We start from the raw sequence: 22684 nt of genomic DNA, 5'->3' as shown, positions 1-22684 counted from the left end.
AATGACAACATGAGACTTGACCCTAGATGAGGAGGTGGGAGGGAACTGGAATCTTCCTCTACATGCACTCAAACAAGCAAATAGAAAAAGACAACAAATCCCCTGATTTAAAGATGATTCTCTTATTGACACATCCCTATCTATGAGTTAGTTTTGTAGTCAGTTTGGCTGAGGGTATGGGGGGGCGGGCATTGTTAAACATTAGTCTAGATGTTGCAGTGAAGTTTTTTTTTTTTTTTTAAAGATGTGTTAACATTTGAATCAGTGGATCACCTTTCATCACGATGGGCCCATTCAATCAAGGAGATGCTAACATACAAGACTAAGGTCTCCCAAGAAGGAATTCTGCCTCTAAATTACTGTGAAACTCAACATGTTAACAACAGCTCTTCCCCAGATCTCCAGCCCACTGGCCTACTCTCCAAACTTCACATTTGCCAGGCCCTAGCATCATAAATTATTTAAACTAAATCTCTCTCTCTCTTTTACACACTGACAAACAGGATTCTCTAAAGAATCCTAACTGACACATGGTCTATTTTTTTTTTTTTAATGAGTTAACTTTACATGCCACATGCCTCATGGGAGAGAAGACAGCAAGCTCAAGTCACTACGTGATTTAGCAAGGGGTACACACAGAAAAATAAACCCGCCCAAGCACCAAGCATGAAGCAACCTGGCCATCTGGCTTGGTCCACGGATAAAATTATTATTTCTAGAAGGATTGAGGGATTCCAAATTTCTGTAATATTTTCCATAAATAGTATGATTTCTCCCAAGTTAGGAAGAAATCCTACTACAACTGTCTGAGCCTGTCATCCTGACCAGAGTTTGACATGAAAGAGTCTTCTGTACTACATGTGTAAATCCACAGCAAAACTGCCCACAAACAGGTCTGGAAACTCGGGTAATAAACACCTAAGTAATTAAAAAAAAAAAGTTTTTGTTTTTGCAACTTGTATATATTTCCTATACCCTTCCTCCATCAGAATCAGGTTTTGAAAGCACCTAAGTATGTATATAAATAAGTAACGATTAGCCATTTTGAAGCCTCTAACGTTGAACAGTATGGCTACTTTCCCTTTCCAGAACTTTCTATCACTCCAAACAGGAACCCTGAAACCACTGAGCATTAAGCCCCATTCCTGCATCCGAAGCTCTGGTGAGTTCAATTCTCCACATGATCTCTGCAAGTTTGCCTCTTTGGGATACTTTATAACCATGGAACCATGCTTTTTATGCCTAGATTGTTTCACTTCCACGGTATCTTCAAGATTCATCCATGTTACAGCACGTGTCTTAATGCCACTCTTTCAGAGACATAATATTTCATCAGCTATATGCCATGTTTTGTTTATCCTGGAACCCACTTTTACATAATTAACTCACCAGGTAATTACTGAGCATTTACAACGTGAAAAGTCTTAATTCTTTTAAATACTAACTATACCCTGAGAACGGTGAGTGCAGAAGAGACAGAAGAGATATTCCACCAGGAGCCAATTAATTATACAAATCCTAGCTTGAGAATCAGCAGCAGCAGCAGCAGCAAAAAAACAAAAATCATTAAATAGCTTTTCTTCCCTAAGGGTTTGGTAAATCCCGCCACACAATCTTAATTAATGGTCTTCATATTTAAAGTAGAAGTGAAATTAAGCCATCCCCAAGTCTATAGTCAGTATGCACTGTGACTCTAATACCACACTGCCTACAATTTGACGTGTCACCACTGACTCTCTTCCCGGGATAATGAGCTTCCATCAAAATGGCTGATGCCCAGAAGTCAGAAGCCACAGAACCATGAAACATTGGTTCCGCCCCAGGAGACAGAACAGCCTACAAAAGTCCAAGAGAAAGCACGTCTTCCTCTACCCTGCTGCCCACTCAAAAGCTGTCATTTCTATGGCAAACAAAGACAGTAAGTAGCCTCCATGGGAAACACAAGGAGCATAGCCCTCCAACAAGAATATTGAATAACAGAAAGGAACGCCATTCTCCTCGGGCTTTTACTTCAAAGTGGAGGGAGGAGCAGGTGGTGTGAGGTGGGGTACCACCACACACCTGAATTCACACAAGTGGCCCACGAGGAGGCTTGAAAAGACTTCCACAGGAAGTCAACAAAAAATAACCAACTTTGCACTCTGGAAACAGAATTGCAAACCATTGCGGTTGACGACTCAGGCTACTTTGTTCAGCAAAATGTCTCAGCTTGGAGGAGCTGTTCTCATCCACATCACGGAGCTCTTAGCTGAGCTGAGGTTCACCCTCCGCTTTGCAGTCAGCTAGCTGATAACATGTCATTTAAATAAGAAAAGCCGTTTTAGAAAACTATGGAGAATCAAGCCCTTGGTTCCTCGTGCATGTTTTTAAAGACTTGACTTCTACTTGGGCATGGTGGCTCATACCGGAAACCCCGGGACTCAAGAGTCAGAGGCAGGGGGATTAGAAGTTCAAGGCCTATCTCAGCTATATAGCAAACAGAGGGCAAATTCAGAAATTTAAAAAAAAAAAAAAAAAAAGACTTTTTTTTTTAGGCAAAGTTTTTGTTTTGTTTTATATGAAGACAAAATGGACACTGTAACATGTAGATAAATAATTCACTGCCTCTAAAGCAAGAAACATATATTTCTTTTCTTAAATTTTATTTTGTAATTTAATTTAATTTTACATATCAGCCACGGATTCCCTTGTCCTCCCCCCCCCCCACCCCCCACCCCGCCAGCCGACCCCCCATTCCCATCTCCTCCAGGGCAAAGACTCCCCTAGGGATTCAGCTCAACCTGGTAGATTCATTTCAGGCTGGTCCAGTCCCCTCCTCCCAGGATGAGCTAAGTGTCCCTGCATAAGCCCCAGGTTCCAAACAGCCAACTCATGCACTGAGCACAGGTCCCAGTCCCACTGCCTGGATGCCTCCCAAACAGTTCAAGCTAATCAACTGTCTCACTTATCCAGAGGACCTGATCCAGTTGGGGGCTCCTCAGCTATTGGTTCATAGTTCATGTGTTTTCACTAGGTTGGCTATTTGTCCCTGTGCTTTTTTCAATCTTGGTCTCAACAATTCTCGCTCATACAAACCCTCCTCTTTCTCACCAATTGGACTCCTGGAGCTCTACGGGGGGCCTAGCCATGGATCTCTGCATCTGGTTTCCTCAGTCATTGGATGAGATTTCTAGCATGACAATTAGGGCGTTTGGCCATCCTATCACCAGAGTAGGTCAGTTCGGGCTTTCTCTTACTCATCAGTAGTCTATTGTGGAGGTATTTTTGTGGATTTCTGTGGACCTCTCTAGCACTTTGCTTCTTCCTATTCTCATGTGGTCTTCATTTATCATGGTCTCTTATTTCTTGTTCTCCCTCTCTGTTCTTAATCCAGCTGGGGTCTCCTGTTCCCCTAAGCAGGCAAATGGATGGATCTAAAAAAATCATCCTGAGTGAGGTAACCCAGACTCAGAAAGACAAACATGGTATGTACTCACTCATAGGAGGATACTAGATATGGAACAAGGATGACTAGACTGATACTCATAACTTCAGGGAGGCTACCTAGAAAACAGGACCCAAAGAAAGACACAGGGATCGCCCAATGACAGAGAAATGGATGAGATCTACATGAACAACCTGGACGTGAGTGGGGGTAATGAAGGGCAAGGTTCGAGAAAGCATATATTTCTATGGGCAGTAGAAGCTGACCCCAAAGGGACATTAGAGGTCCTTCTCTATCACTCTCCACCTTATTTTTTGAGACAGAACAAGGTCTCTCATTCAGCCCAGAGCACATTGATTTGGCTATGGTGAATTTACCTCCAACTTTATCCCTTTCTCCATCATTACACAACTGGCTTTTTACCTGGGTCTTGGAGATCTGAACCCAGGACCTCATGCTTATGTGCCAGGCAATTTACCAAGGGCGATATCTCCCCAGCCCAAGATGGTTAATCCTAATAGTCAACTTAATGAGACTTCAAACCACCATGGAAACAAACCATGTCCGTGAAGGATTGCCTGATTAGATTACTTAAGGTGGGAGGATCCCCATAAATGTGAGTGGCAGCATTCCATGGGTTGGGGTCCCCAACTCGATAAAAAGGAGAAAGCCAATAGCACACTGGCATTTCTCTCTCTCTCTCTCTTCCCCCCCCCCCCCCGCTTTCATTTTCCTGTCACCGTGTATGTTACCTGCTATTGAAAGACCCTAACACTTCAGGCTTACACCCCCCAAGCCCCAGGAAATGAGAAACTAAAAATCTAGTTCCAAGGGCAAGCTGACTCAGCCATTGTTCAACCACCCCTGCCACAATGTAACAATGTAAAAAGAATTCTGTTAAGAGATGTACTCAACTGTGACTGGGATAGTTGCAGGTGGTCCAGGAAGGACCACTGTGACCTTTGTGTAAACTCAACTCCTACCCTGATACCCCCCTTGAGGTTTCAGGAAGAATGTGCATGTGGACCTTACTGTACCCACTCTGTGATCACCCTGTGATCAGGCCATGAAATTGTATGGGAATTGTAATCTTGTGGGTTTTTCTGAGTTTTTCCTTTAAAAGCACCCATATGATTGTAGTGTGATGCGACTCTTGCTCTTAGGAGCAGAGTTTGCCCGTCTGTACAGACGCTTCAATAAAAACCTTGTGCTGTTGCATCAACTGGACTGGAGTCTGGGTTTTTGGGGCGCCCACTTGAGACCCTAACCTTTGGGGTCCAACAATATGTTCTAGAGGCATACAAGTAACATAGGCTGAGTGATGGAATTTTAAATTCCACAAGCATTTCAATGCTTTGGCTGTGGTTAAGTTCATTTAGCTGTAGTGATACATTGTGCACCCCAATAAAACTTATCTGGGGATCAGAGGAGAGAGCCAGCCACTAGATTAGACATAGAGGCCAGACAGTGGTGGCACACACCCTTAATCCTGTCACTTGGGAGGCAGAGATCTGTCTGGATCTCTGTGAGTTCAAGGCCACAATGGGAACAGAGTCAGGCAGCGGTGGCACATGCCTTTAATTCCAGCACTTGAGATCTCATGCCTTTGCTTGGAAAGCACACACGCCTTTAATCCCAGGAAGTGTCGTGGCTGGGTGGAGCAGTTCAGCTGAGATCCATTCAGGTCCACTCAGAGACTTTCAGTCTGAGGAAACAAGATCAGCTGAGGAGTCGGCGAGGTGAGGTTGGCTGTGGTTTGTTCTGTTTTTCTGATCTTTCACCACAATAGCTGGCTCCGGGTATTTTTGTTTTTTGTTTTTTAAGACGTTTAGCAATTCATGCTACATCTGGCACTCAATGTGTCCTCACTCAAAATGCAAGTCTCACGGGTTTGAATCCGTTTGAAAAACTAAGAGCCCCAGGGCAGAAGAGATGGCCCAGCAGCCGTAAGCCTGCACGGCTCTTGGGGAAAACCTAAGCTTGATTCCCAGCACGCACATCAGGCCTCTCACAACTGCCTGCAGCTACAATTTCAGTATCCCCAACGCCCTCCTCTGGCTTCTGCAGGAAACTGTACCTGTGTGCACATACACCATATACAGTCAAATACTCACAACAAAACAAAAAAGATCTTTTTAGGATGGGAACGCCACCCTAAAGGTAATAGAGGTTTATCAGTAGTTAATAAAATTGAACTTGAATTTGTTCAAAGGTCAATTCCCTTTTGTTATGAAGTAAATTGTACCTGCCCCACACCCATATTGAAGTACTAACCCTAACACCTCGGAATGTGACTTACTCAGCGATAAGGTCTTTAAAGAGGCAATTAATTTAATATAAGGTCATTGCAGCAGGCCCTAATATAGTATAACTGGCAATGTCATCTGAGGAGATCAGATACCCGGTGTATACATGGAAGGACGGTTGGGAAGATGTGGCATCCACAGCTCAGGAGGGAGCCCTTGAGGAGGAGGAGGGGACAGGCTGAACAACTACATCCTAAACATCCAGCCTCCAGCACTGACAGAAAATTATTTTCTATGGGTTAAGCTACTGGTCTCTGGTCCTGTATTACTGACAACCTGAGAAAAATGATTAGCCCTCCATCTGTCTTTTCCTTTGCCAGGATTGCCAGGGAAGAATCTAGAAAGGTGTCAGGGGAACTCTTCTATACTTCTCAAGGAGCTCACTGTCATCCACACCCTCAGCTCCAACCAGGGTGGTCTCTAACTCCAAAGAGAACAAGAAGACCCCCACAGGGAGGGCCCTTGCATGTCCCAAGCCCTTTGGCCTCCATGTGTAGGACTGGCCTGCCTTTACCAAATACTGAGTGTTGCTAAGAGATTGCCCTTTAAACAGCATCATCCAGATGCCATCTCCACAAGTCACGTCATTTCTCTTGCCTTGATTAGGCTAAGACACCCTAGCCAGCTTTGTTCTGCTCCCCATCCCATCCCACCCCCACCCCAGCTTCTCCTCCTTGAATGAATAGAGGAAGAAGCCAGGACCAAGTGCCTTACAGAGTGCAAAGGTCAAGTTCAGAGCAAGACATCTTCAGGAATAAGAAGACTCTCAGTTGCATCAAGGCCTAACTCACAAGTAATTGCTTTTTCTTTCACTGGAAACATTCATACAGCAGAGCTGACAAGTGCTGACTCTGGTCTCTTACTAGTACTTGAAGTCACAAACACTACAGTTTAATTTTCTCAGCTCTCCACAGACAATATATGCATATAGCACACTGGACAAGCTCAAAGAGGATTAGATTAAGGACCAGAGTAAATACGGGCGATCGGAGTAAGACAGACTTCTGGGAGAAAGCCAGGGTTCCAGGGGCAAATGGAGAGACCATGCGGCCTGTCTTCAGGCCCAGACCCACCAGGCTCCACTGCAGATCTTGCTCAGGTGACTTCACAGTTATGACAAAACCCATAAGATCTAGGCACACAAGCATGGCTGAACTCCTGGAGTCCTGTCTAAGAGAGGGAGGAGGGATTGTATGAGCCAGGGGGATCAAGGTCATGATGGAGAAACCCACAGAGACAGCTGATCTGAGCTCGTGGGAGCTCAGGGACTCTGGACCAACAGCTAGGAAGCCTGCATGGTACCAACCTAGACCCTCTGCATGTGTGTGACAGTTGTGTAGCTAGGTGTGTTTGTGGGGCTCCTGGCAGTGGGATCAAGACCTGTCTCTGGCACTGGAGCTGGCTTTTTGGAACCTATTCTCTATGCAGGGATACCTTGCCCAGTCTTGATGCAGGGGGAGGAGCTTGGTCCTGCCTCAACTTGATGTGCCATGCTTTGTGGACTCCCATGAGAGGCCTGCCCCTTTCTAAGTGGAGATGGAAGAGGAATGGATGGGGGGAGGGGGAGGGGAGGGGACTGTAGATGGGATATGGGGGAGGGAATGGGAGAGGAGGGAGGGGAAACTGTGGTCGGTATGTAAAATAAATGAAAAACATTTAATTTTAAAAAAAAAAAAAAACAGCTAGGCACAGTTTTGCTCAGAAGAATGCAGAAACAAATGAGCAATCCCTTTGCTTTTGGAGGCCTACCCAGGCTACATGAATAGGTTGGGAATTTTCGTTAAGGCGCGCATCCCAGCCACTGGGGACCACTGACACTCATCCCTGCCAATTTGCTGTAGTGAAAGGAGAGAAGTCTGATGCAATTAGCCGGGTGAAGAGGGAACTTGTCAACCTTTTAGATAAGACAGTCCTTGAATTGATTCCATTCCCATTACTGGGGTGGCTGTCCTTCCGTCCCGCGGATGTGCAGGCTTTGGGAGTGATGTCCTACAAGGAAGTAAGGAAAAGAAAAGATGGTTTCTGAGTCTACAAATTATAGGGCTCTGCTGTTAAGTCAGCCGACACGGGACCTCTAGCCAAGGGGTAATTGACTTTAAAGGGTCACGGGACACACCCTGCTGTGTGACTTTGCCACAGAATCTCTAATGCAATGACAATTTTATTTAAAACTTCAAGCACTGAAGTTGGGTGGTTTTTTTTTTTACCACACATATACAATAAATACATAAAAAAAAAAAATAAAGAGGGAAAATAGTTAAGCTTCCTTACCCAATTCAATATTCTTTACATCTTTTCCCAGTAATTATATATTGACTTTGCTAGATGGTTTTAATTATTGGGATGTGATCACTCAAGGGTCCTTATGGAATCTTATGATCCGGTCTGTATCCCTTCCTATGACTAGTACACCATTGGAGAGAGTCAAAACTCTGCAAATGCTCGACTATTGGCTGCTGCTTCTTTAGAGAAGGTTTCCTCTGTAGGGAAGCGAATCAACTTCACCTGCTTCCTTTACCAGCATCACATCCCCAGCCCCTAACACAAAACCAGTGGCATTGATGCTGAGGTCCTCACAGTGAACATCTATTTTCTCAATGGATCACATAAAATGACAATGTTAAAACAAAGTTGATCGCTGATTCCTGGTCTCTGTTTTAAATCTAAGCATACCCGAGTTACTTTCCCGAGCTATCGAAGAAATTAATAAAAAGTGGGTTGTTTAACACAATAGAAATTTGTTCCCTGACAGGAAGACCAGAAATATATAACCAAGAGGAGTCAGAGTGGGCCCTCTGAAGATCTAGGGGGATCTGTCCATGCCCTCTTTTATATACTGCTGCTGCAATCTCACAGACCTCAGTGTGCAGTTGCATCAAGTATTCGCATGCCTTTCCTCTGTGCCTTTTGGCCAACTCCTCTGCTCCCTCTTATAAAAGACGATTGAACCAAGATCCATCCTAAATATAGTATATGTCTTCCTAAGACCCTTAATCACTTATGCATAGGAACTTAGGAAGAGGATTTGAATATGTCTTTTGAGGGGATACTGTTGGGGAATATTATTTTAAGATGTGTTACTTTTGTTTATGTTGCATTTGTTTAACACCATGAAGCTGTTATACTGTGCCTGTCTAAAACACCTGATGGGCTAATAAAGAACTAAACGGCTAATAACAAGACAGAAGAAAGGATAGGCAGAGCTGGCAGGCAGAGAGAATATTTAGAAGGAGAAATCTGGGAGGAGAGAAGTAGTAGCCAGAGAAGGAGGAGGAAGGACTCCAGGGGCCAGCCACCCAGCTACACAGCAAGCCATAAAGTAGAGTAAGATTTACAGAAGAGAGAGAATGGGAAAAGCCCAGAGGCAAAAGGTAGATGGGATAATTTAAATTAGGGAAAGCTACCAAGAAACAAGCCAAGCTAAGGCCAGGCATTTATAACTAAGAATAAGCCTCCTTATGTGATTTATTTGGGAGCTAGGTGGTGAGCCCCCAAAAGAGTAAAAACAAACAACAACAGGATACCATTCAATTTACAACAGTGTCTAAAATCAGAACACGGTAAGGCAGGATAGAAAGATGGGGGAAATTATGGGGATGTAAGAAGTAAAAAATGGTCATTCAGAGTCTGGTTAAAGCCTCTCACCCACTGAAAACCAAGGATCTCAGCACATTTAACAATATACGCTGTGAGGATCGACTGTATAGAGACAATAGAGAGAGAGAGATTTTTAAATAATAATGCTAAAACAATGAACCATGCTTAAGGCCTGAGCATACGAGTATGATTACTTCCAACTGTCAGGCATTTCCTGAAGATTTCAAATGAGACTGGATCTTTTTATACACTATTTGTTTAATTGTTTAGAGAGAGAGTAACACAGAGAAAGAAAGAATGTGTCTGCATGTACACATACAGATTAGAGAACAACTTGTCGGTTTCTCCTTCTACCATTTGGGGTGTAGGGATAGAATTCAGATTGCCAGGCTTGGTGGTGCGTGATCCTACCCACTAAGCAGGTGGCTTGTCTCCCTCACCCACCCACCGAGGCACCTTGGCCAAGGCATCCCGAGTGTGCCATATCACAACAGCTTCTCCATTAATCACACCCCCACCCCATGCTTAAATCTAGGTTAAAATCTCTTCCTAAGGAACTCCAACTTTGCTTCTCAGGCGCAGCCAAGAACTCCATCTTGACCTGAATAGAAAAAACTCTCTGAAAAGAGATCCTGAGGCTGTGTGGGCAGCAACATGGAGCCCTGCCACCTCCCCTGTCAACATCACCTTCCCCACAAAATGCCCTAGTCAGGACTCAGGCCCATCTTGAACCATCCTCAGGGGCCAACAACAGCTTGCTTTCTAATTCCAATTAGCTCTGAGCCACAGTCATGAAGTTCAAAGGCATCACCTCTGCCTGCACTGGGGATCATGCCTGCTTCTTTCTGGGCTTGCTTTATCTCCTTCTTTACAACTTACTTAGATAGACCTAACTCAAACTGATAATATACAACATATGATATATTCCCTTGCTGAGCTTCACCAACCTCACTGGATTCTCCTTTTAATATTACTCAGGGCCTGCAAGATGATTTAGCCAAAAGGGCTTTGTCATGCAAGCCGGAAGCCAGGGATAGGATCCTGTGGCTGAAGGAGTTGTCTTCCTTCACATGTACTACACATAGCACACATGCAGGTGCCCCACACACATCCTGTATTATGTATGTGTATAATAAAATAAAATAAGCTATAAGTGCATGCCTCATAGATGAAGGATTCTTGTCTCCTCCATAGAGGACTCAGTGCTCCTTGGGTTTACCTGCATAAGCATTAAAACAATACAGATAGAGCTCTGTTGACTAGCGGACACCTCCCCAGGGTGTAGCTGTGCTCTGCACACAGCCAGCACTCACAAATAGTTGTTCAACAAAAGACATATGCCGTAGGAAAATAGTGTAGTCCTTGCCTTTGAGCAGCTCCCATTGGGATGGGGAGGATGGAATATGCACAAAGGTGATTCATAACATAGTATCGTCAGCCACAGAAGAAATACAAATTAGTTTCTAGGAAACAAGGGAAAGGCAGCTTTTGAAAATGGATGCATCCACAGAAGATGGATCTGGAGGGACAGACAGCCTTTAAGGAACAAATGTCGCCGAGTCTGGGAAAGAACTGAAGAAACTATCTGGAAGAGGGACAAAGCAATGCTGCATTCCAGGTTAAGTCCACCAGCTGTGGGAGTGGGGAGCAGCAGAAGGCAGATAGAAGGCAAAGGGGTTTCTAGAATGCTGTGACAAAAGGTTGAGTCTGGTAGGTGGGAGCCGCAGAAGGTCTCATATGGTCACTTATGCATCTTTAGATGACCACTTAACCTGGTACCACAGACCCCAACATCAGATCCATCTGGGTGGTTTCAAATTTTCCTTATGTAAAAAATTAGAACAGTAAAATACTTCTCAATTGACAACAAAATCATGCTGATACTTTGCCATTTTGTTTTAAAATTTCCAAGACAAATATTATATACTTTTACTTGAAGTCCCATTATTTTCCTTTCTCTGGAAAGAAACACACTCATTTGTTAGTTATCCTTTTAGTCCATACTGAGAGGAAGAAAGATGAGTACAAGTCCACAAAGACTACATACTATTGCTGTTGTGTTCCACCATGCAAATCCTAAGTTTAGTGACTATACTTAGAAGCTGGCTGTATTCGCTGTAAAGCATTTTCCAAAATTCACTGGTCCTGCTTCCCACTCAGATCTAATTTTTCACGACCCTCAGGAAGTAAAAGTTCCATTTGTTTTGATGGCTTCAGTTGACATCTGGGGTGATGCTAGAGGTAAGATGGGAAAGGCATAGAGTTGAGCATCTGGGGTGATGCAGATAAGATGAGAAAGGAAGACATAGAGCTGAACATCTGGGGTGATAGAAGTAAGAGGGGAAAGGAAGACAGAGTTGAGCATCTGGAATGATAGAGGCAAGATGGAAAGGAAGATGGCAAAAGAGAATGAAGAACGTGTCCCATTGTTTCCAGCAAGAGGTGATACACATTAATAACCAAGGCCACAGTAATAAAAAAAAAAAAAAAAAAAAAGGCAAAGGCAAGTTCCATGAAGACTATGGAACTAATTGGATTCTGGGGTAAGAAATAGTAGCTAAGAAACAGCCCCACGGATGTGGAGTTGAATGACGCACTTACGGGACAGCAATACCATTGGTAAAAAAAAGGCCCACATCTGAGGAAGAGCCCGCTGTGACAGACAAATCTGATTCGAGTTTAGATGTGTGACTCTGAGGTCTCAGCAGGACGTTGGTGTATTTCTAACAGGCATCTGAAAGTACTGGGCTCCCACAAGTAAGAGGGTAAGCTTGCCACACAGGCCCAGGACTTCTAGAAACAGCTGCACACCCAGCAATGGATGCCTTAGTTTCAGTTTGGGGGCGGGGGTGAGGTGATGAAGCTAAGCATGTGTTCAGGGGTGAGCACAGGAGGCACGCTCATGAAACAGGCGCAGCCAGAGCAGAAGAGCAGCTGGTAAGAGAAGAATCAAGGTAGAAACCCGCAGTGGTGGAGTATGGGGAGGGAGGCAGGGACTGAATGAGCGTTAGAGAATTGGCGACCCTTCAAATAGTCACTGTAATAATAGGGAGGAGGTCGGGGAGTGCTGCGGGCCTAAGAACCATTGGAAGCAGCAACTTCCAACTCACTGGTGTGTCGGGGATAGGAGGCGGAGCCCTGGGAGCAATCAGAATTCAAATCATGCTTTGTGGAATTTAAAACAAGAGGTGACTGTATTTTCTAAATATGAGGAGGGGAGCCAGAGTTAGAGAAACTATGAAAGGGAAGAAAATATAAAAACAGATGAATGAAAGTCCTGCTCTAGTCTGGATCTGAACTTTCAAGCTTGGCCCCAGCTTTGGTGTTATCGAGGTGGTAGGTAGGAGTCACTGGAGCTGCCCTCAGAGGGAATGTCAGGACATGGCCCTTTCCTGTTCCCTTCTCTGCTCCCTGGAAGCCATGGAGTGACCTGTGTCCCCAACAATGAATTCTCTGCCATGCTGTACTGCCTGACCAAACCCCCAAATGTAACAGGACTAAGTGACCATGGACTGACATCATGAACTAAAATAGATCATTTATTCTTATCAGTTGATTATTTCAGATATTTTGTCATAATGATGGTGGCTGACAAACACAAGTCTTACATTGGGTTTGGGATCAGGAAAAAGGAAGACGTTCTTTCTGTTGAAAAATCTCAGACCAGTAACACACATTCTCATCCTTCACTTCCCTTAGCCCACTAAAATATCTGATTGGTTCATTCTGTTAAGTATTTCTTTATTAAGACAAAGATAACATGAAACAAATGACCATGGGATAAAGACTGGGAAAACAGAATGCATAGTAAATGTCACCTGACAGCCTCGGGACCTGATGACAGTGCAGAGCAGGATACCAGTGAAAAACGAGTTAACTGTGCTATGGCACCCCAGAAGAGTTTACCACCGAAGTCACCAGACATCAGGAAGAAAGACTGGACCTCTGGGTGAAACATAGAGATTATTTAAAAGAGACAGGGTATGTGCTAAGGAGGTGGCTCAGTGGTTAAGAGCACCGGTTGTTCCTCCAGAGGACCTGGGTTCGATTGCAAGCACTTAACATTGTGTCTCAAACCATTTGTGACTCATTCCAGGGGATCTGACGCTCTCTTCTGAACATCAGCCAGCACTAGGTACACACATGCATGCAGACAACACATTCACACACGCGCACACACATGCGCATACACACACACACACACACACACACACACACACACACACACACACACACGAAACCTAAGGAAAGAAAAAAAAGAGACATTATAATTTAGATCCTCAAATCCTTTCTCCAGCCATATAGAGCAAGGTGGTTTACCCTGAGGCCTAGAACCTCATCCTTTCAAAAAATTTAATGAAAAGACTCTGGTTTCAAGAGCACCAGGGATGAAAAATCAGAGGGATGAAGTATAAGACTAAAAACTGGGGAGTGAAGTGATAATCTGTGTACTGAACTACCCTGGCCCACCATAGCAATGTCCAGCTACAGAACATGTTCCTGTACAATCTGTGCCCCCTCCCTCAACCAAGAAGACGGGACTGGACTGGACCCCTACTCAGCATCCATCACCTACAGGAGAGCCTAGACAGGTGCTGGATTTGTAGCTAAGGATGAACAAGATGTTCAAGGAAAGCCTCTGAGCTAAGAGTGGAGTCACGACAAAGAGCAACATCCAGAGCTCAAAAATGGTCAGGTGTGTGTGTGTGTGTGTGTGTGTGTGTGTGTGTGTGTGTGTGTGTTCATGTTCCTCAAAGAATGAAAAGGGGCTGGTGAGATGGCAAGGTAGGAGAGACCCAACAACTCTCTCTCAAATCATCCTCTAACTTCACACAAACAGACCACAACACACACATACACACACACACACACATACACACACACACACACACACACACCACGAAGAGTAAAAAAACATTTTCTTTGTGGAAAAACAATTAAAAAAACAACACTTGGTTCTTGTTTCATAGATGCAATGAAAAAACTGCTTAACTTGCACTGGTCTTGTGCATGCTGTCGCAGTCTCTGAGTTCATAGGGCATCAGTCCTGCTGTGTCTGGAAGACACTGTTTCCTTGGAGTCGCCCATCACCTCTGGCTTTTAAAGTCTTCCTATCTCCTCTTTCCCATAGATTCCTGAGCCTTGAGGAGTGGGGATTGATAAAGGCATCCCATGGATGGATGAGTGCTCCGAAGTCTCTCACTCTGCACACTGTCCAGTTGTGGACTTCAAGAAGCAGCTTCTCTGAGGAGAGTTGAGTGAGGCACTGATCTATGGGTACAGCACCATGTCATTAGTAGTCATTTTAGTGTTATGTTCCTTTAGCAGAGTAATAATAGTAGGTTTTCCCCTAGGCCCATGACTCAGCTCATCTCAGTTTCTTGGTCACGTTAGGGGTGTCATGTATTCCTAACATTGAGAAGGGGAAATAAACACAAAGTCCAGCCTATGAGCAAGAAGCTATTTGCAATAGATACCTGCTAGGAATGGCAAAGCCAGATTTCACTGGAGCATCATCTAGTATATCAACCCCAGTCCAGGGCAGGCCCCATGGCCAGGAGCAGTTGGCCACCACACAAACAGACTCCATAGTTTTGGGTCTTTTATACATTTTCTTTTGTTTTAGTACACTTTGTCTTACTGATTTTGTTTTTTAAATTTATCTGTTTGGATTTACTTCCCCCCCCCCCTTTTGGGGGGCGGTGTAGTTTGAGAATAAGAGACGAAGAACATAAAGTTGAGTAGAGAAGCAAAAGATGCGAAAAGAAATAAGGAATTGTCCTTGCTTTACCAAAACGAAAGTGCAAGGGCCTCAGACTCAGAGGGTCAAGAGAAGTCTCAATCAAACGAACAGAAAGAAATGTGGGGAAATTCTAAGCATCCGGAGGCTGAAGAAAAATACCAGACTTGTCCATAACCACAGACACAGAGAAGCAGGGGAAATACCTGCACATTCCTGCAGAAAAATGATTTCAATCTTCTCTCCTCACGTGTGAGAGAGAACTGATGTGAACACATAATTAAATACATATGCAATGGCTCAAGAACCCAGCTTCTATCAAAAGATGCACTGGAGAGGATCAGAGAAGTGACCTAAACACACCAAAGAACTGGTGAAGAAAGACGCACAAAAGGCCGCCAGAGGGGCCAGTCTCACTGGCACAGGAGGTCTGAAGGCTCCAGGCTACGGCTCAAATTTGGTTTTACGCATGTTTACTCGGTGAAAAATGACACAGTACACAGAAAGGGATCTGTGTGAAGAGTGACAACGCTGAAGAATTACAGTGATAGTGACACTTACTATGAACGTCTCCGGAGCCGTTAGTACTATAAATGCTATAAGGCCAGAAAGAGTGGTATAAGGGTGCTAGTTAGAAATGTAGAGACCATATCAAAAGAAACACTCTAGCAATAGAGAAGGGTCTCTACAGACCAGAGCTAAGAAGGAGAACCACTAGGCTCTTGCTACATATAGCCATTTACAGGAAGAAGAAGAGGGGAAGGAGGGGCCCCAGGATGGTTTCTGATGATGGGGTGAAATGAAGCAAAGTCCAGGGTGGCCATATATAATATGGGCAGTAGAGATTACTACACCAGGGAGTGAGGTGTGATGAGGTCAGATTGAAAGAAGATAAAAGTGAGGAACCCTAGTTATGACGGCACACACTACTCATCTTCTTAGAATATAAGCTCGGCAGAGACAGGTGCTTGGTCCACAGGGACTCACCCTCAGTAACTACGGTAAAGAGCAAGAGCAAGCCGAATGTTAGAAAAGGCAGCCAGAAATTACTGTGCAGATACAACTGTGTGTGTGTGTGTGTGTGTGTGTGTGTGTGTGTGTGTGTGTGTGTGTTCTACAGGAACTGAGCTGAGTAGAGAAGTAGACTAATTTGTTTGATGAGTCAAGAATAGGAAAAGAACATTGAAATCACATAAAAAAATGGGGAGGGGAACTTTTCTGAGTAGATCTTCGTTTGGAAGCTGGCTTTGCTGTTCTCTGAGCAATGACTATAAAGCTGAACGGGCCTTCTTGACCACACCCTGCAAATCGTCTCTAGCCTGATGTAATACTTTTCTACTGGAGTCCCCCTAAGAGAAGCTCCTCCCAACTTGAAAATGTACCTTTCAAAAATTTGAAATGAGGGGCCTCTTGGAGAATCTGCTGCAAGCCGTGACACTCCCTCCAGAAAGATCACACATGCATATGCTTGCTTTCAGTGAGGGCACCCCAAACCTTCAAGGCCACACCCAGATTCAGTGCTGGGAGACCCTATTGCACATTCCACGGGAAAAGCTGAAAAGCGGCTGACTCCTAATGAAGATGAAAATCAGGACCCAGTCGTGGAAGCTAGAGCCAGCCTGTGAAGGAAATAGATGGTTGTTTCTACAGAGCTGCCCTTCGGGGGTGACTTCTCTCACTTCCTGTTGATTTAGTTGTCCCTCTGTAAGCATGCTGTGACTTATAGCCACAAAACACTGGCCTATTAGCTAAAGGGCCAGTTAGCACTCCCCTTTGCCCAGGAATGTAAACTTAAAATGTCAGCGCAAGAGACCTCACAGCTGGTCCTGCTTAGTCTCTACAGACATTAACTCATGAGTACCCACACAGGTGGGGGGCGGCTCTTGCCTGCAGGCCATGGTCACTGGTGGTCAGCCCACCTGCCTGCATGCTACATGCTCCTTCAAGGCTGAAGTCACATTTATTTGACCGAGGTAAGGGGTACACATTCACGGTACCACCCGGAAGAACCTGCTCAAAGGACATCAACTCTCCTCTGGCTTGATCTCTCCTCATTGGCTGTCCCCAGCAACCACTCTAAGGCCCACATCATGTTGTCCACTAACTGAAGAGACCTAGAACGCACAGTTTAGACAAGAACCGGAGAAGTCTTCTTTGCCAGTTTTCAGTTTCTGATGCGAAACATAAAATAACCACTGAGAATGTGTTTCAATCAGCTCATCTTTTTATAGAACTATCAAAAGAGGTGGAAAGGCACACCAAGAGATCGGTGAAATATTCTTGTACAGCTGTTCCCATCTTAGCATTTAATTAGTTATAATTGCAACTTAAAAAAACAATTAAACTCTGTGGGGGTTATTTACCGCACCTCTGATGGCTCTGTCTTTATGCTTGTCAAAAGAGACATCTAGATCATGAAGGGCTGAAACCGAAAGGACATGGTGTTCGCATTGTCACCACAGGCAGTTTCCTTTGCCTTCCTTCTGAGGGGAGGGGAGGGGGATTGTTTTCTTTTCTCTTTTCCCTCCTTTCTTCCTTTTTTCCTTCTTTCCTTCCTTCCCTCCCTCCTTCCTTCTTTCCTTCCTTCCTTTCCTCCTTCCTTCCTTCTTCCCCCACCCTCTCTCTGGCATCATTTTGTAACTTCAGAACACACATTTCTAAAGTTTCCAAATGATATAGCCCCCATGGATATTGCAGACTTTTGGTTTTCACTCTTGCCTCCAGCCACATCTTGACTGGATATCCTTGCCCAGTTCACACACTCATTGGCATTCAGAGTCCTAAAAACCAGAACCCAAATATACATCCTCCTAACCAAGAACTTGGTACATAAAGACAAAGAGAAACTAAAGGATGTTGATTTTCTTACATTATTGTTAAGTTACCAATTAGCTTGGATTTTGCTAGAAAAAAATCAATGGATTCATGAGATATACAAAACAAAGTGTAGTTCATAAATGCTCTTTGGTACCCTAGATTGGAATCCTGGGACAAATAAAGGATGGTAGGGAGAAACTTGGGAATTCTGAGAGACATGGCTGTTAGCAGATTATTACTGGCTGATTCACTGTGACCGAGTGCCATCAACTACACGGTGTTGGGTTAATAGGAGCAGAACTTGAGTAGTATGGGGGAGTCCTCGGCTCTGTCTTCTCAACTTGTCTGTAAACAAAGTACAAGCTTTGCTACTTTTAAAAAATACTCTCAGGCCCTTAAGATAGGTACTTTAGAATCAGGCAAAGGTGGGAATTTCCTTGCAAGTGTATTTTGTTTACCCCCGAAAAACGCAGGAAACAAGCACAGGGTGTCTATCAACACACGATATGGACAGCAAACGTGAAAAGGAGGGATGAGTTTTAGGACTGTAGGCCTCTGGCTCGAACTTCTGACACTCTACTCACTCCTCAGTGTTTCCAATAACATACTGGTAAGTTCTCTGTGACTTAGAATTCAATTAACCAGTTAACAGATGCTAAGTGACTCCTTGGCTTGCGACCCTCTGGAAATGCTAAAGGTCCACACTTCTGGGAAGAGCAAGGTGGGGCTCATGGGCTCCATTAAAGGTTCCCCAGCCCTAGCAGTCTGTGGGTGCTTAAAATCATTTATCCAGATTGTCTCCACAGTGGAACCAGCCCCTGCTGCACTGTGCCATCACCTGGGCCTGGAGCCTCCCCCGAAGAGATTATTTAACCGGTATTGGCTGGGTGATAGAACATTGGCATTTTTTACAAAGCTGACCATGGGTTTTGATGCGTGGAATGGTTGAGTATGTAGAAATCTATACGATGAATTTCAGCAGACCAAATCTGGATGTCAAGCAAACTGTTCCTTATTCAAACAGTGTAGCTGTGGGAATTCCAAAGCTTTCTCCTTCCTCAATCAACTGACTTACCACATTGATAAAACCCAACAATGCAAAGATGGCCGGCAACCACCTGAAGCTTGCAAGAGCAAAGGATTTCTCAGAGGGGGCCAGTCCTGAGGCCACCTTGATGCCAGACCTTTAGCACCCAGAACCATGAGGAAATCAATTTCTGCTGTTCCAAGATTCTCAGCTTGTGTGTTAGCCACCGAGGAAGCTAATACAGGGAGAGATGAAGGGATAAACAGCAAGAGAAAACCTGATAGCTCGATGTGTTACTTTTCCAGAAGGAAATAGTTTCAATAGTAAGAAGAAAGAGGAGATTTTGTAGACCAAGTACAAAATAAGATGGCAGAGAGAAATCAAATACATTAGTAATTCAAAAACTATGGGCATAGTAAATCCATTTGTTAGGATAGGAAATGCTGAGTGGGATTACAAATAAAATTCATTAGTCTATGATTTCCTCTTTATTTAATCATCATGCAAGATATTAAATAGCACGGTATTTTCAAACAAAGTGTGTTTTAGTGTATTCTCCCCATCTTGTCTCCCCTACTCTCGTAAACACTCCCCAGGCTCTTTTCCTCTATGTCCTTTTACCTCCTGCCTCAGTACTCACATTTTCCCTCTGTGTTTCCTTTGTAGTTTTTAAGGCTTTGCCCACATTTACACCCATTTCCACACAAACACGGGCAACATTAAAGGCTGAGATCCACAAATGAGAGAGAAGATGCAATTTTTGTCTTTCTGAGTTTGCGTCACCTCACTTAATACTATACTATCTAGATCCGTGTGTGTGTGTGTGTGTGTGTGTGTGTGTGTGTGTGTGTGTGTGATTTTTCAAAGGACATTTTCACAGAACAAAATGATACAAAATACATAAAGAAGAAAATGAAAAATAGACACAAACAGTAACCGCTGAGGTCGGGCTCTATCTCCCACAGACTCCACCATCTCCCCAGTGAAGACTTACTCAGTCCCCAGCCTACAGCACGTTAGTAAGTGGCAGAACATTTAAGGGATGGACTTTTGGAGGAAGTTAGGTCACCAGGGATGTACATGTACGACACCTGGGGGATGCTGGTCCCTCTTCTCCCTCTGCTTTTGTTTCTGGTTGCCAAGTGTTGAGCAGATAGATCTACTCTCCAGTGCCGTCCTCACAACAGGCTGCCTTACCACAGGCTCAAGAACAATGGGCCCACCAGCCATGAACAGAACCTCTGGACCTTCAGGCCAAATAATCTTTTTTCTTAAGTTCTGTTACGGAGTGGGGGAAAGGATGAGCAACACATTAACTCTGAAAGCAAGCAAACAAAAACCTTGAAGAGCAACATTCATCAGGACAAAAAGAAATAACCTGGGCCAAGGAGGTGCTCAGTGTAAGGAGCCTGCCTCTCAAGCAGCAAGCATTCTCAGGCCCCACACAAATGTGGGCTGTGTGATGCAGGGTGTACAAGATTCGAGGTGCACATGATGCAGGGTGCACATGATGCAGGGTGTATGTGATGTTGGGTATGCATGATGCTGGATGTGTGTGGTGGCTTGCCTACAACTCTAAGACTCCAAACGCAGACACAGGGGGACCCAGAGCAAGAGAACCGGCTAGACTAGCCACAGTGACCAACTCTGTGTTCAACAGAGAGCCCCTGCCCAAGTAAATAAGGTGGAGAACCATCCAGGAAGACTTGATGTCAATCTTAGGCCTCCACATGCACTTCCACAGCCATGTTTCCACACATACGTGTACACATGTGCACAGATGCACATACACACCACACACACATACATGAAAATAGTATTTAAAGGGACAATTCATGCTGAAATTGCACCAAAACCAACCAACCAACCAAACAAACAAAAAATAGGTTCCTAATAAAACCTACAAAAATATAAAACTGTCAACTTTAAGGAGGAATGAAAAACCTGGGATCAAAATGGGAGATATTTTCTTCTGAGACAGTCTGACGAAAGGTGCAGGTTAATTGAGTGAGTAGAGAGATAGATGACGGAACAGCTTAACCAGGGAGATTAACTGGAAGATGTGAATAAAAGTCTACTCCTTAGGAACAGAAGTCACATTCTGTTTTTTAAGAACACCGGGGTGCTTATAAAACTTCTCATGCATTAGGTTTCTAAGAAGTCTCAATAAGTTTCAAATAATCACAGAAAACATTCCTGGACTAATGCCAAATACTGTTCATGTCTGAAGCCTACCGCACTTGGAAAGGAATGTAGATTACACTATAGCCAATGAGCAAGCACAAAAGAGCAACGATGTGGCATGCTGCTGAGGATGGAAGAAAACGGGGTCCTCGGTCTTAGTAGTGTGAATTGATACAATTTGGTGATAGCCACCAAAATTTAAAATAGATATCTAGGGACAGTAAGATTGCCCAATGTGGCATCTGCCACAAAGACTGATGATCTGAGTTTAATCCTAGATCATTGACACAGAGAGAGAGAGAAACACAGAGAAACACAGAGAAAGAAACACAGAGAGAGAAACAGAGGGGCGGGGGAATGTTTACACTCTAGCCAGGGAAGCAGATCAGAGCCTTGCTCAGCCAATATCAGAGAAGCTTCCTCCTGAAGCTGACAGGGAAAAAAAATACAGAGACCCATAGCTAAACAATATGCAGAGTGAGAAACCTTAAAACACTCAATCCTAAAGGAGATCCCTCCATCAAATCCTTCACTTTAAGGTTCAGGGAACCCTGCAGAAAAAGTGTAAGAGCCAGAGAGGATGGAGGACACCAAAAAAACAAGACTCTCCTAATCCACAGGATGGATACACATACGAACTCAGGGACCGGGCAGCATGCACAGGGCCTGCATGGGTCTGCACCAGATGGGGATCCTAGAGCGGAAAAGAGAAGTGGACACTGCCCCCATTCCTAACCAGAAGCTCTCTCCAAGTGATAACCACTTGCAAATGAAAACTTAGTTTACTCCAAGGGAGTCTCACTGAGAAAACAAACCACTTTTAAGGGTAGGCTGCATTCCAGCAGTAGATGCCAATGAAAATGAATTCCACAGCATCTTTGGAGGTTCCTTCTCTCAGAATGTCATGTCAGGGCTTTTTTTTTTAATATTATTTTTTATTTCTATTTTATTTATATTTTTCCCCTCCAAGCCCTTTGTGTATATAATATTGTTGTGGATATCTGTATGCTGTGAATGTGTTGCTATGATTGATTGATAAATAAAATGCTGATTGTCCAGTAGCCAGGCAGGAAGTATAGGTGGAACAAAGAGAGAGGAGAATTCTGGGAAATGGAAGGTTGAGCCAGGAGATGCTGCCAGCTGTTGCCCCCATGAGAAGTAAAACGTAAAGTACCAGTAAGCCATAAGCCACGTGGCAACTTATAGATTAATAGAAATGTGTTAATTTAAGATATAAGAACTAGATAACAAGAATCCTGAGCCATTAGGCCAAACAGTTTTAATTAATATAAGCATTTGTGTGTTTATTTGGGTTTGAGTGGCTGCCCCCGGGGCAGGACTGGAAAAAGCTCCAGCTACATAGTGTCACTTAGGTTAGTGTTTTCATGAGACTCCTGAGTGTGGGAATGAGTGGGTCTGTGTGTCTATATCTGTTTCTCCAGCCTTTTCTTGGGCTCTTTTCTTTTTGATTGTTTTGCCCTACTCCCATGGACTAGGTTTTGTTTGATCTTATTATATTTTATTATTATCCCTTAGAAGCTTATTTTCTAATGAGAGACAGAAATGGGGTGGATCCAGGTGGGAGGGAG

General features: G+C 44.1%; 1 protein-coding gene across 7 annotated transcripts in view; it reads right to left on the bottom strand.

Moving 5' to 3' along the window:
• Window positions 1-22684, bottom strand: part of Lypd6b (LY6/PLAUR domain containing 6B) — a 166605-nt gene that overhangs the window by 50845 nt on the left and 93076 nt on the right. The window lies entirely within an intron of this gene.

The sequence above is a fragment of the Peromyscus leucopus genome, chromosome 4 (assembly GCF_004664715.2).
Source record: "Peromyscus leucopus breed LL Stock chromosome 4, UCI_PerLeu_2.1, whole genome shotgun sequence".
Classification (NCBI taxonomy): domain Eukaryota; kingdom Metazoa; phylum Chordata; class Mammalia; order Rodentia; family Cricetidae; genus Peromyscus; species Peromyscus leucopus.
The sequence above is the reverse complement of the archived record's forward strand: the minus strand, read 5'-3'. Positions and strand labels throughout refer to the sequence as shown.